The sequence below is a fragment of the Bombyx mandarina genome, chromosome 25, assembly GCF_030267445.1.
Source record: "Bombyx mandarina strain Sakado chromosome 25, ASM3026744v2".
NCBI lineage: Eukaryota > Metazoa > Arthropoda > Insecta > Lepidoptera > Bombycidae > Bombyx > Bombyx mandarina.
The window spans coordinates 5,493,352-5,504,535 of NC_143231.1; the positions used below are offsets into that span (position 1 = coordinate 5,493,352).

Sequence of the window (11,184 nt, forward strand, 5' to 3'; positions counted from 1 at the left end):
AACCGGCGAGGTCATTTTTGAAACGATTTGGCCTTAATGAACTAATAAACTCACTAGATGGCAGATACGAGTTCTGACTCAATAAAAAAGGTTAGGTGAATGAAGTTAGCCCCTCAAAAAAATTTTTTTTTCCTGTTTTCTACTTATTTTCTATTAATTCGTTTGTTCATCATTTGTTCTTGATTGTTCACTGTTAATAATTGTTTGTTCCCCATTTATTTATTTTAAAAAAAATATTAAAAATATATCTAAAAGTTAGCCCCTCGATTGCAATTTTTAATATTTTTTCGTCCTTAATTACTCGTAAATATTCATTTTCGATTGTTCTTATATAAAATACGTTTGTTCTCTTTCGAAATTACTCATTTTTTGTTTAATTAATTGTATTAGTTGAATAAATGTATACAAAATATGTGTACTGCGCATGCCACAAGTGTATAATCTATGGCGCATGCGTCAACTATAATGCCTAAACTTTCTACGCGGTTTTAATCGTGAAAAAAAAACAATTATAAATCCTGAAGGATCAATTAATTGGTATACAGTTTAATTAAAAAAATTAAAAAATAAATAAATAAAATAATGTGCATTCGCGTAAAGTTAGCCCAAATACATTTTTTCCATCCTCCTATATACCTATCGCTATGAAGGTATAAAAAAGATAGGTTAAGAGTTCACATAGGTAATATAAACAAATAAGTAAATATGTTCATTATTTATCTTTCAAGAGATAATGTAGGTATACATTATAATAACATTTTGACACAGTCGAAATTATATTCCTAACATTAGTAAAATAACATTTTAATATTTTTTTTATAGGTTATGTATTGAAATTGTTGGAAAATTATTTCATGTTTTAGCTGGAAAACGACATGGAGAATTATATGCAATACAAGATAATGAGCTCCATCAAATGAATTCGAATGAAACCAAACTGTTTACCATCCAAATTCGATTGTCGGGCAGATAGAAAACGAAAATTCACTCATAGTGAACCTCGGCCTGCATTTGTGAAACGGCAAAGACTCACTATTATCAAGGAAATTGAAGAGACGACTAAAAATGAGATGTGTCGTATTATTATACCTTTGCCATCTTGTAGTCAAGGTAGGTGTAACTGTCAATAATTAGTTACACTCACAGCTGATCTCCTAATCAAATAACAATATCAGAAAAAATGAGAATAGTTAGTTAGTTAGTGGAAGTAGCCAAAATGGGCAAGTGGATCTCAGTTCCTATTACATAAGGTACTAGGAAGTTTGTGAAAATGAAAATTTATCACAGTGTAATATCACTTACTTACTTTAACAGTGAAGGAAAACATTGTGATGAAACCTGCACACCTAAATGTTCTTAGGATTTTCGTAGGTGTGTAATCCACCAACCAGCACTAGGCCAGGGTGGTTTACTAAGGCCTAAAAACCCTCTCAATGGTAGTGAAGGCCAGTGTCCAGCAAGGGGATATATTATATGGGCTGATGATGATGACTAGGAAGTTAAACACTACTACTACTACTACGACAGTACACATATAATCCTATATATTTACAAACTATACGTTTGTTGGAAATTGCTAACATTATTTCATATTTCCAGATGTCCAGCCACTTGAAAATAGGTGTAGTAATGACAAAGCTATCCAAGTAGCTCCAGCACAGGAACACAAAGGCAAGGCAAGTGTGTATTGCCACATCACCCCTTAATATATCTGAAGCAAGTATAAGTAAACAATCAGAACCAGCAAAAAAAAAACTGTTGTTCCTGAGGACAAATTTGACAGTGATGAGTCAAATGCACCAGCAACAGAAGGATCAACTGTTGACTTTGAGTTATCTCTCTATATCTCCACTCCATCAAAGACTTGTGCACTTCAGACTATAGCTCTCAAGAAGACTAAAAAGTTGAAAAAATGAATGTGTTAACAACTTTATCTAAAGTGAAAAATAAACAACGTTTATATATTGGTCTTCCACAAGAATTATGTTTCATAATAGGCTTGATTGAGAAACATACAAATGTTTCTGAACAAAATATTATATTATGTCTGATGAGAATAACATTAAATAGAACATTCTCTCAATTGGCTGATGATTTCGATTTATCTGTAAGTCAAGCAAGCAATATATTTTTCAACAAACTCCCAGAAATTGCAAATGTAATATCACCCCTTGTTAGACTATAAAAAAAACAATACAAAAAATATATATGCAGGAAGGATAATTGATGTCAACTTGGTGGAAAATAGAAAGTTTTTAGATAGTTTGCCACCTACAAAACTCTTTAATTAAATAAGTAATCCTTACTTATAAATAGGAAGTTTTGTAAGTATTTTCACTCTTCATTCAAAAACTACTGAACAGATTTTAATAAGACTTTTATGCTGTCTTCTATGGCTAGCAACTCATTATTATTTTGATTCTGTTTTCCACAAATGTGCTAAATATGGGCTTATATATATGAAAAGGAATAAATATTAATGTTATGTAACCTTTGTACCTGTATGTTAAGAATAATTTTTAATAAAACATAATTTAAATTGAAATATTATTTTTATTAAATCACATTCACTTTGTACACATCAATATTTTGTACTCCCTAAAAGGAAAATAGGTATAAAGTTTTTTTTAAATATTTAACATTACATTTTTTGTAAGATTAGAAAATTGTTATTCTTCCAAAAAGAAACTACATTATCTAACAACTGTGCAACTTACTCGGAATCAAAATCAATACCTACTAATTATAGTGACCTGATTATTTTTTTCAAAGTTGCTGGATGCTACACAAAAGTAGCAAGTTTTACTTTTAGCACAATACATATGCATTTGAACTTGTGCATAATATCTTTCTTTAATTTTTTTTTGCCTTTTTATTTATGGAAACATAGCATTACTCACTTGCTTGTTTGTAGATCTATCAAAAAAACATAATTTATGTTTTTTTTAGCACAGTGGGCAATACCCTATTATTCATATTAATTATATACGGCGCGGCGATGCGAAAATTCATTACTGAATTATTTAAGAATGATAGGCATAATATAATATTTTAATTCGCGATCTGTTTATAATTTTTAATATATGATTTAAAAATAAGTTATCTTTAATATTTTTAATTTTGTGATTTATGGGGTGGTCACAGTCATTATTATAAAAATAGAAATTTTGAGGAAATATAAATGTTTAATACAAATTATTTTGATAATCGAAATAAATTCATATCAATCCAAATTCATATTTGAACTATGAAAATTGTATGGTATGTAAACAGAAATATATTTTATAATTATAATGACTATTTATTCTATGCAGTATCGGTTAGAGAAGCTTGCACAGCTTCTCTAACCGACACTGCAACTAGAATAAAGTCTAATAAAGAATAAGAATAAACTTTTCTTCGAAGCTCAATTCTACAAGGGTATTCAATCAGATAGCTATCTATCTGTCGTTCCTGTATGAAATTTTGGTATGTCGAAATCTTAGATAAATCCAGCAAAGCTAAATAAAGTATTTACCTAAAAATATGTTTATGCTTAAAGTCACGTGTTTATGTTATTCGAAAGTATTAAGCTCCAAGCAGCATTTAGCTCCAACTAAATTCATTAAGAACCAATTTTTCAATCGATGATTAAAACAACATTAATACTGAGAATGAATATTTATTTATAAAATACACATATGTTTTGACCACGAATTTTGCATGATAATTTAAATTAATATTCATTAATATTAATTTAAATAAATATGAATTAATCTTCTTCTATAACCCATAGTCAACAGTTGATCCTTCTGTTGCTGGTGCATTTGACTCATCACTGTCAAATTTGTCCTCAGGAACAAGTTTTTTTTTTGCTGGTTCTGATTGTTTACTTATACTTGCTTCAGATATATTAAGGGGTGATGTGGCAATACACACTTGCCTTGCCTTTGTGTTCCTGTGCTGGAGCTACTTGGATAGCTTTGTCATTACTACACCTATTTTCAAGTGGCTGGACATCTGGAAATATGAAATAATGTTAGCAATTTCCAACAAACGTATAGTTTGTAAATATATAGGATTATATGTGTACTGTCGTAGTAGTAGTAGTAGTATTTAACTTCCTAGTCATCATCATCAGCCCATATAATATATCCCCTTGCTGGACACTGGCCTTCACTACCATTGAGAGGGTTTTTAGGCCTTAGTCCACCACGCTGGCCTAGTGCTGGTTGGTGGATTACACACCTAAGAAAATCCTAAGAACATTTAGGTGTGCAGGTTTCATCACAATGTTTTCCTTCACTGTTAAAGTAAGTAAGTGATATTACACTGTGATAAATTTTCATTTTCACAAACTTCCTAGTACCTTATGTAATAGGAACTGAGATCCACTTGCCCATTTTGGCTACTTCCACTAACTAACTAACTATTCTCATTTTTTCTGATATTGTTATTTGATTAGGAGATCAGCTGTGAGTGTAACTAATTATTGACAGTTACACCTACCTTGACTACAAGATGGCAAAGGTATAATAATACGACACATCTCATTTTTAGTCGTCTCTTCAATTTCCTTGATAATAGTGAGTCTTTGCCGTTTCACAAATGCAGGCCGAGGTTCACTATGAGTGAATTTTCGTTTTCTATCTGCCCGACAATCGAATTTGGATGGTAAACAGTTTGGTTTCATTCGAATTCATTTGATGGAGCTCATTATGTTGTATTGCATATAATTCTCCATGTCGTTTTCCAGCTAAAACATGAAATAATTTTCCAACAATTTTAATACATAACCTATAAAAAAAATATTAAAATTTTATTTTACTAATGTTAGGAATATAATTTCGACTGTGTCAAAATGTTATTATAATGTATACCTACATTATCTCTTGAAAGATAAATAATGAACATATTTACTTATTTGTTTATATTACCTATCTGAACTCTTAACCTATCTTTTTTATACCTTCATAGCGATAGGTATATAGGAGGATGGAAAAAATGTATTTGGGCTAACTTTACGCGAATGCACATTATTTTATTTATTTATTTTTTAATTTTTTTAATTAAACTGTATACCAATTAATTGATCCTTCAGGATTTATAATTGTTTTTTTTTCACGATTAAAACCGCGTAGAAAGTTTAGGCATTATAGTTGACGCATGCGCCATAGATTATACACTTGTGGCATGCGCAGTACACATATTTTGTATACATTTATTCAACTAATACAATTAATTAAACAAAAAATGAGTAATTTCGAAAGAGAACAAACGTATTTTATATAAGAACAATCGAAAATGAATATTTACGAGTAATTAAGGACGAAAAAATATTAAAAATTGCAATCGAGGGGCTAACTTTTAGATATATTTTTAATATTTTTTTTAAAATAAATTAATGGGGAACAAACAATTATTAACAGTGAACAATCAAGAACAAATGATGAACAAACGAATTAATAGAAAATAAGTAGAAAACAGGAAAAAAAAATTTTTTTGAGGGGCTAACTTCATTCACCTAAAAAGGTTAGCGTACTTTGAAGCAGTGCTTCCATTTTTAGGGAATTCTCCCTTTTTTAGGGAAAAATAGCTGATATTTTGGATGATAAAGACAATTTAAAAAATATAAAAAGCAAAGCCTATACTAGTAACTGTTGTGAATTTTAAAATAAACGGTTTTTAAAGTAAAACAATGAACATTTTATTTTATGGAGAGAGAATGACATTAAGTCGAGTTGACAAGTAAAAGAATAAAACAGAGTTGTGTATAAAAACTATTAAGAAGGTTTGATTCAACAGTAACCCTCTAGTAAAGTAAATCATAGATTAAGCCACTGCTTTTTTCTTAGGGATTCCCCAGAATCCCAATAAGTATAATCCGCCAAACTTTTATTTACCTATTTTCGTTGATGTCACCAGAACTTACTTGTATTGTAATATACAGGTACTTCATGTACCATGAAAGATTATCATGGTAATTTCATTTACGAAAACCTTGTAATTGTCATTTCACTTTTGCTAGCAGTTCCTTCTTCAAAGACTGAGGTGGAAAGATTATTCAGTGTTCTCAAATGTAAAAACTGACAAAAGAAACAGGCTTTCTAATGAAACCCTGAACGGCTTGCTTCATAGAAAGTTCCCAACTTTGCCAGCAAACAATTGCTCAATTTTAGAACCGAACAGTGTTAGGTTGCGTGCAGCAAAAGAATATAAAAGAAATGCGTCGACTTCCTTGAAAATTCTAATCCTATAGATCTATGATCTTCTGGGGGCGTTTATATTATATATACCTACATTAAATAATATGCTGTGGTTTATTTTCTGTATTTTATTTATGCTTTCTATATAAAGGATTTATGAAAGTTGTCTAGGAAATTTTAGGGATAAATTCAAAAGAAACTAGGGTAAAATGTGTTAAAAAAAACTTAAGTGGAAACACTGCTTTGAAGTTTTCAAAATTCCAAGGCCGTAAAAAATCTCAAAAAAAAAAAAAAAAGTTTTCAAAATGTCGTAACGATTTAATTTTTTAAATCGTTTTTTTTGGTCTTGGTGTGAGTTATTTTACGTTGTAGTATTAATTTAGAGCATCTTTTAGCTTTATGAGAATATTAGACGATTAGACATTGAGAAACTCTGTTTTGAATTCTCTTTAGACATAACTTGGTTCCAATACTTTTTTCTTCGTTAGCGTTTTGTAAGCCTGTGTAACTATTTTCGTTTCTTACAGAAAGTTTATTATTAAAAATCAGCATGCCTCGAAGATCGAAAATGAAATGCTATTTCGGATGCCTTGATAACGGTGAGTTTACACTATTTTCCCGGTATATTATTTGCTAACAGAATTATTATTCATAATATAATTAAATGAATTAGCACCAACTAATGGTCCTTCCTATTTCTGCTCCCTAGCTATCATATATGTTAAGTTTGATTAAAACAGTCGGTGTTAAGTCTCGTACTATCACACACACACCTCAGATAATAAAATTGTCTCGAGTGGGTGGAAGTATTTATGTTTTGCAACTCAGCGTATTATATGCTTATTGTCAAGTGGGCCCGAACTAGTTTTTTGGAATGATCAATCAGTCATGCTTTCCTGTTTAAATAAAATACAGCACAATTGATCTCACATCCAAAGTTAGATGATGGCATTCACATTTTGTTTCCTGGTGTTTGATAACCAAGTTACACCAAGTGGCCTGTGACCACGTTCATCCTTCTACCCAATATAAAATAATGTTTTTATTTTTGTAGACAAAGGTTTGATAATGACAAAATTTTATGGAAAAATTATAAGGAGCACTAAAATGTCTGAAACATGAAAAGATTGATGCACTATATTTGAACCAGAATGTGTTATGTAATATATTAATTTGTAAGTATGATTACATTAACACTAAATTTTTCATGGTCGTATTTTTTCAATATTTGTTACATACTTAAGATACTTTGTTTCTCCGTTTCAGAAGAGAAACTGATTCAGCAAGGAATGTGAACTCACAAGGGATCTTAATTTTTTTAAATATGTTTATAATTTATAAATTAATAGATGAAATAGTTCATAAGAACTAAATTGATGCCAATTTTGTTTTAAAATAGGTTGTTTAGTTCTTATAGTTATACTATTACGTTTGAATAGTTGTAATTAGTAAGTTAGTAATATATGAAATACTGATATAAATTTTTGTAAATGAGCTTTTGTAAATTCTACGAGAAGATGATTTTAATTAATGATCAAAAGTCAACGATCTTCAAAAGCATTATTTGCAATTATTTAGATTAACTGTGGAATATATTTGCTAACTTGTGTTTTCTGTATGAGCAGATATAAATGAAAATGCCCAAACATGATTATGTTTCTTACATTTTCATTATGTGAAATCAATATGCTTGTGACTGAGTATATTAATAATATTAAAACTTAAGTGATAGACAGCAACCCCTATGACACTGCTGAAGTTTATAAGCACTGGTGACCACTTATCATGAGCCGGGTTGTGTGCTCGTCTGCTGTTGAGTGCAATAAAAATTTTCGAGACCCTTTCTATTATTTAGATGTAATATTAATGTACATTTAATTTGGATTAAAAGATAAATTTACATTTTATGTTTGCATGTGTATGTTTATAATTCATTTGCATGTAACGAACATCAGTTTCTTTTGTAACAAAATGCAAACTAATGGTTTGTAATGAATGTAATTAACTTTAAGATGATTTTCTTTCAATCTGCTGTTTGTTTCATCTAGTATTACCAAAGCTAAAGCATCAGAAACGTCAGAATAGAAATAATTTAGTTAAAGAATAAAAGTATAACTATTGTAATCATGTCTAAGATTACTATAAGTGTCATTAAGTACAAACTATCAATATTTAAGAGTACTTTAAATCATCATTACATTTTTTAAACATTTTTTGTTTTTTTTTGTTTTTCAAATCATGTAACAAAACGTTTGTGCAGAACAAAATGTCACATGTTATGAACATGATTGTGGGTTAATCGTTTCTTAAATTTCTAAATGTTTATAAGAATGCTAAGAATAATTTAGTATTCACTTTAGTGTGTGTATTATCTCTACAATGCTAGTTTAAATGACAATTATTGTATGACGAAGCATAGGTAGTATTTATAGATGTAATATTTTCATACAAGGTCATGATCTGTCACGATCAACTTTAAGCAAGAACTGCTATCATTAAGAAACAAATTTATTAAATTTAATTCAAATTGTCTACTATGTTTATAATGGAAAGCTGACATGTTTATATTTCGCACAAATGACTTAATTGACATTGAATGATTTGATTATCTAGACTTAATTAACTTTTAGATAACTTTCGATTTAATGTTAATAAGTACGCTAGTAGGATTAATCTAGAGGAGTTATTGTTATTCGAAGTTTTATACAATTGTACGTTCATACAATCTTTTAACCGAAAATTGTTTGTAATATAGGGAAATTAAATAGCTTACAGAGAATTACAGCTTTTTATTTTAAAAAACTGTTTTCTCTCTGTATGAAAAGATCTTATCGATTAGAATGCTGAACACAATCAAACATTCCTTAATATCTCATAAGTACTACCGGGAATTCCAGCGATTCTAAACGATAAGATTTTTTCATAAAGAGAGTTATTAAAAATATTAAAATTACTAAAAAAGCCACCTGGTGGGGGGTAGGGAGACTAATAATCGACCGTAGCGACGCCTGCTGGACCGGGCTTTAACTAAAGCAAAAATAAAAATGAGAGTTGCGCATCTATCTCTAATATATTAAGTAAGTGTATAATCTATGGTTTGAACCTCAAATATATTAAGTGTATAATCTATGGTTTGAACCATATTAGAGTGTTTAAGACTTTTTGGCGGGAACGCGAGGAGTGAAGTTGTGTGATTTGTTTTATTTTATCTATTTAGTGTTTCTTCGGGTTTAAATGTGTAATAATGGTGGTTTATTAACTGTTTAATATCTGTGAAAGTACACAAATGTGGGAAAATGAAACAAAGCCGCTGGGCGTAACATCTCCGGATCCTCCAAAAAGTCCACTGAAAAAATCTTAGTAAATGACTACCATTTTACTGAGATTATATTTCATCCCATATCATCTCATTTCATTTCATTTAATTTCATCCCAGTTGATTAATGTCTCAAATTAATCATCTTCATTTCATTTAACTCCAGTTTATCATTTTTCATAAAAATAAGAATATAAATTAAAATAAGACATGACTTAAAGGTCTTCTTTACCACAAAATCCCTTAAAAAATAATTATTATCTATACTTAAAAATAAAATTAGAGTGTCTGTTTGTAGTATTGAAATAACCGCTTTTTACTATATGCATATGAATATATTATATATACGGTACATACACCAAAATAACATTTTTTACAATTTTTGTCTGTCTATCTGTCTGTTTGTTCCGGCTAATCTCTGGAACGGCTGGACCGATTTTGATGAGACTTTCACCAATAGGTAGCTGATGATATAAGGAGTAACTTATGCTACTTTTTTGGACTAGCTTTGCCCCGCGGCGTCACCCGCAGTTATTGTCGTACCGCGCGCAGCATGGTGGGACTTGCCTATCAATAATAAAATTTAATGTTTCCGAAGCGAAGCGAGTGCGGGTCGCTAGTATATTATATATAAGGACTTGTGTTCATAGAGTTAGTGTTGTAGGTATTTATTAACTCCATGCTTACATTGTGTTATATATGTACTTGTTATTCTACTTGCGGTTGAGGTAGGTATGTACTGTACGGTATGTAAAAGATACATTTATTTCTTTCCGATAAAGCCTTTTATCCTGAGGGTTAAGTACGAAATTGCCAATTTGTACTGAAAATTTTAAATTAGTTTTTTTTTCATTTAATGTATTTATTTAATCAAAATATCTACCATTATTATCTTTATATTGCTGCCATCTAATAGGAAGGTCATTTATGCCTTTGCGATAGAACTCTGGTGATCTAGATTCTACAATTGGCGGCGGCTTGCTTGCTTTTCTAACTGTGGCACTTTCAGAGTCTTCGTCTGTTAGATCAATTTGAAGACCACTAAATTTATTTGAGATTATCCCGGGTTCTGGGGTTAGCCGGGGGCTACCCGGCCCCCTTGACAAATCACACTCATTACTTTGACTTTTCATATTTTTTTAAATGGGTTGGGAGAAATACTAATGATACTTTCCAAGGGTACCATCGCCACTCTTATTGAGGGAATTTAGTCCTCATGGTTTGTGGTTACTATTATTCAGGTTAATTAACCGGCGCCTGTTGCTTGGCGTTGTTGCTCATTTTGCACCACCTGGAGGGCGCGTGTAGGGCGGGTCTAGGAAAAGATGGTAATCATACGGACGCGAGCAACATCTACCCCTTAAGAAGAGTATGGAAGGATGAAACATGTTGGTTCCCCAGACCCCAGGTGATTGGGAGAAGGGCAGGAGAATGATGATGATGGTGGTAACTTATTGACTATTTAACATCTGTGAATGTGGATAAATGAGAAAAAATGAAACAATGCCGCTGAACGTAACCTCTCGGGCGCTTCCGAAAAGGTAATTGATAAATCTCAATAAATAACCATCATTTTATTGAGAGCTTATTTCATCCCAACTCTTCTTGATTTATTTCATTTAATGTCAATTGATTAAATCTCAAATAAATCAAGTTTATCTCATTTCATTCATATTTGTTGCT

The 11,184-nt window shown here is 30.6% G+C and overlaps 3 long non-coding RNA genes across 6 annotated transcripts; 2 read left to right on the forward strand and 1 right to left on the reverse strand.

Annotated features, from left to right (window-relative positions):
- The first annotated feature begins 107 nt into the window (after positions 1-107).
- Positions 108-2,545, forward strand: LOC149499838 (uncharacterized). Of its 3 annotated transcripts, none has more exons than XR_016325404.1 (3): positions 108-682; positions 864-1,110; positions 1,600-2,545. It is a non-coding gene; the product is annotated as an uncharacterized LOC149499838 (long non-coding RNA). The 3 variants fall into 3 exon arrangements; XR_016325405.1 differs by having other exon boundaries at positions 108-537; XR_016325403.1 differs by having other exon boundaries at positions 108-1,110.
- Positions 2,546-3,645: 1,100 nt separating this feature from the next.
- On the reverse strand, positions 3,646-4,713 carry LOC114244257 (uncharacterized). Its single transcript, XR_016325406.1, has 2 exons — positions 4,489-4,713; positions 3,646-3,999 (listed from the first exon to the last, which is right to left on the reverse strand). It is a non-coding gene; the product is annotated as an uncharacterized LOC114244257 (long non-coding RNA).
- A 1,745-nt stretch (positions 4,714-6,458) lies between these two features.
- On the forward strand, positions 6,459-8,964 carry LOC149499839 (uncharacterized). 2 transcript variants are annotated; one of them, XR_016325408.1, is made up of 4 exons: positions 6,459-6,536; positions 6,713-6,784; positions 7,240-7,360; positions 7,452-8,964. It is a non-coding gene; the product is annotated as an uncharacterized LOC149499839 (long non-coding RNA). The 2 variants fall into 2 exon arrangements; XR_016325407.1 differs by lacking the exon at positions 6,459-6,536 and having other exon boundaries at positions 6,544-6,784.
- Positions 8,965-11,184: the final 2,220 nt, after the last annotated feature.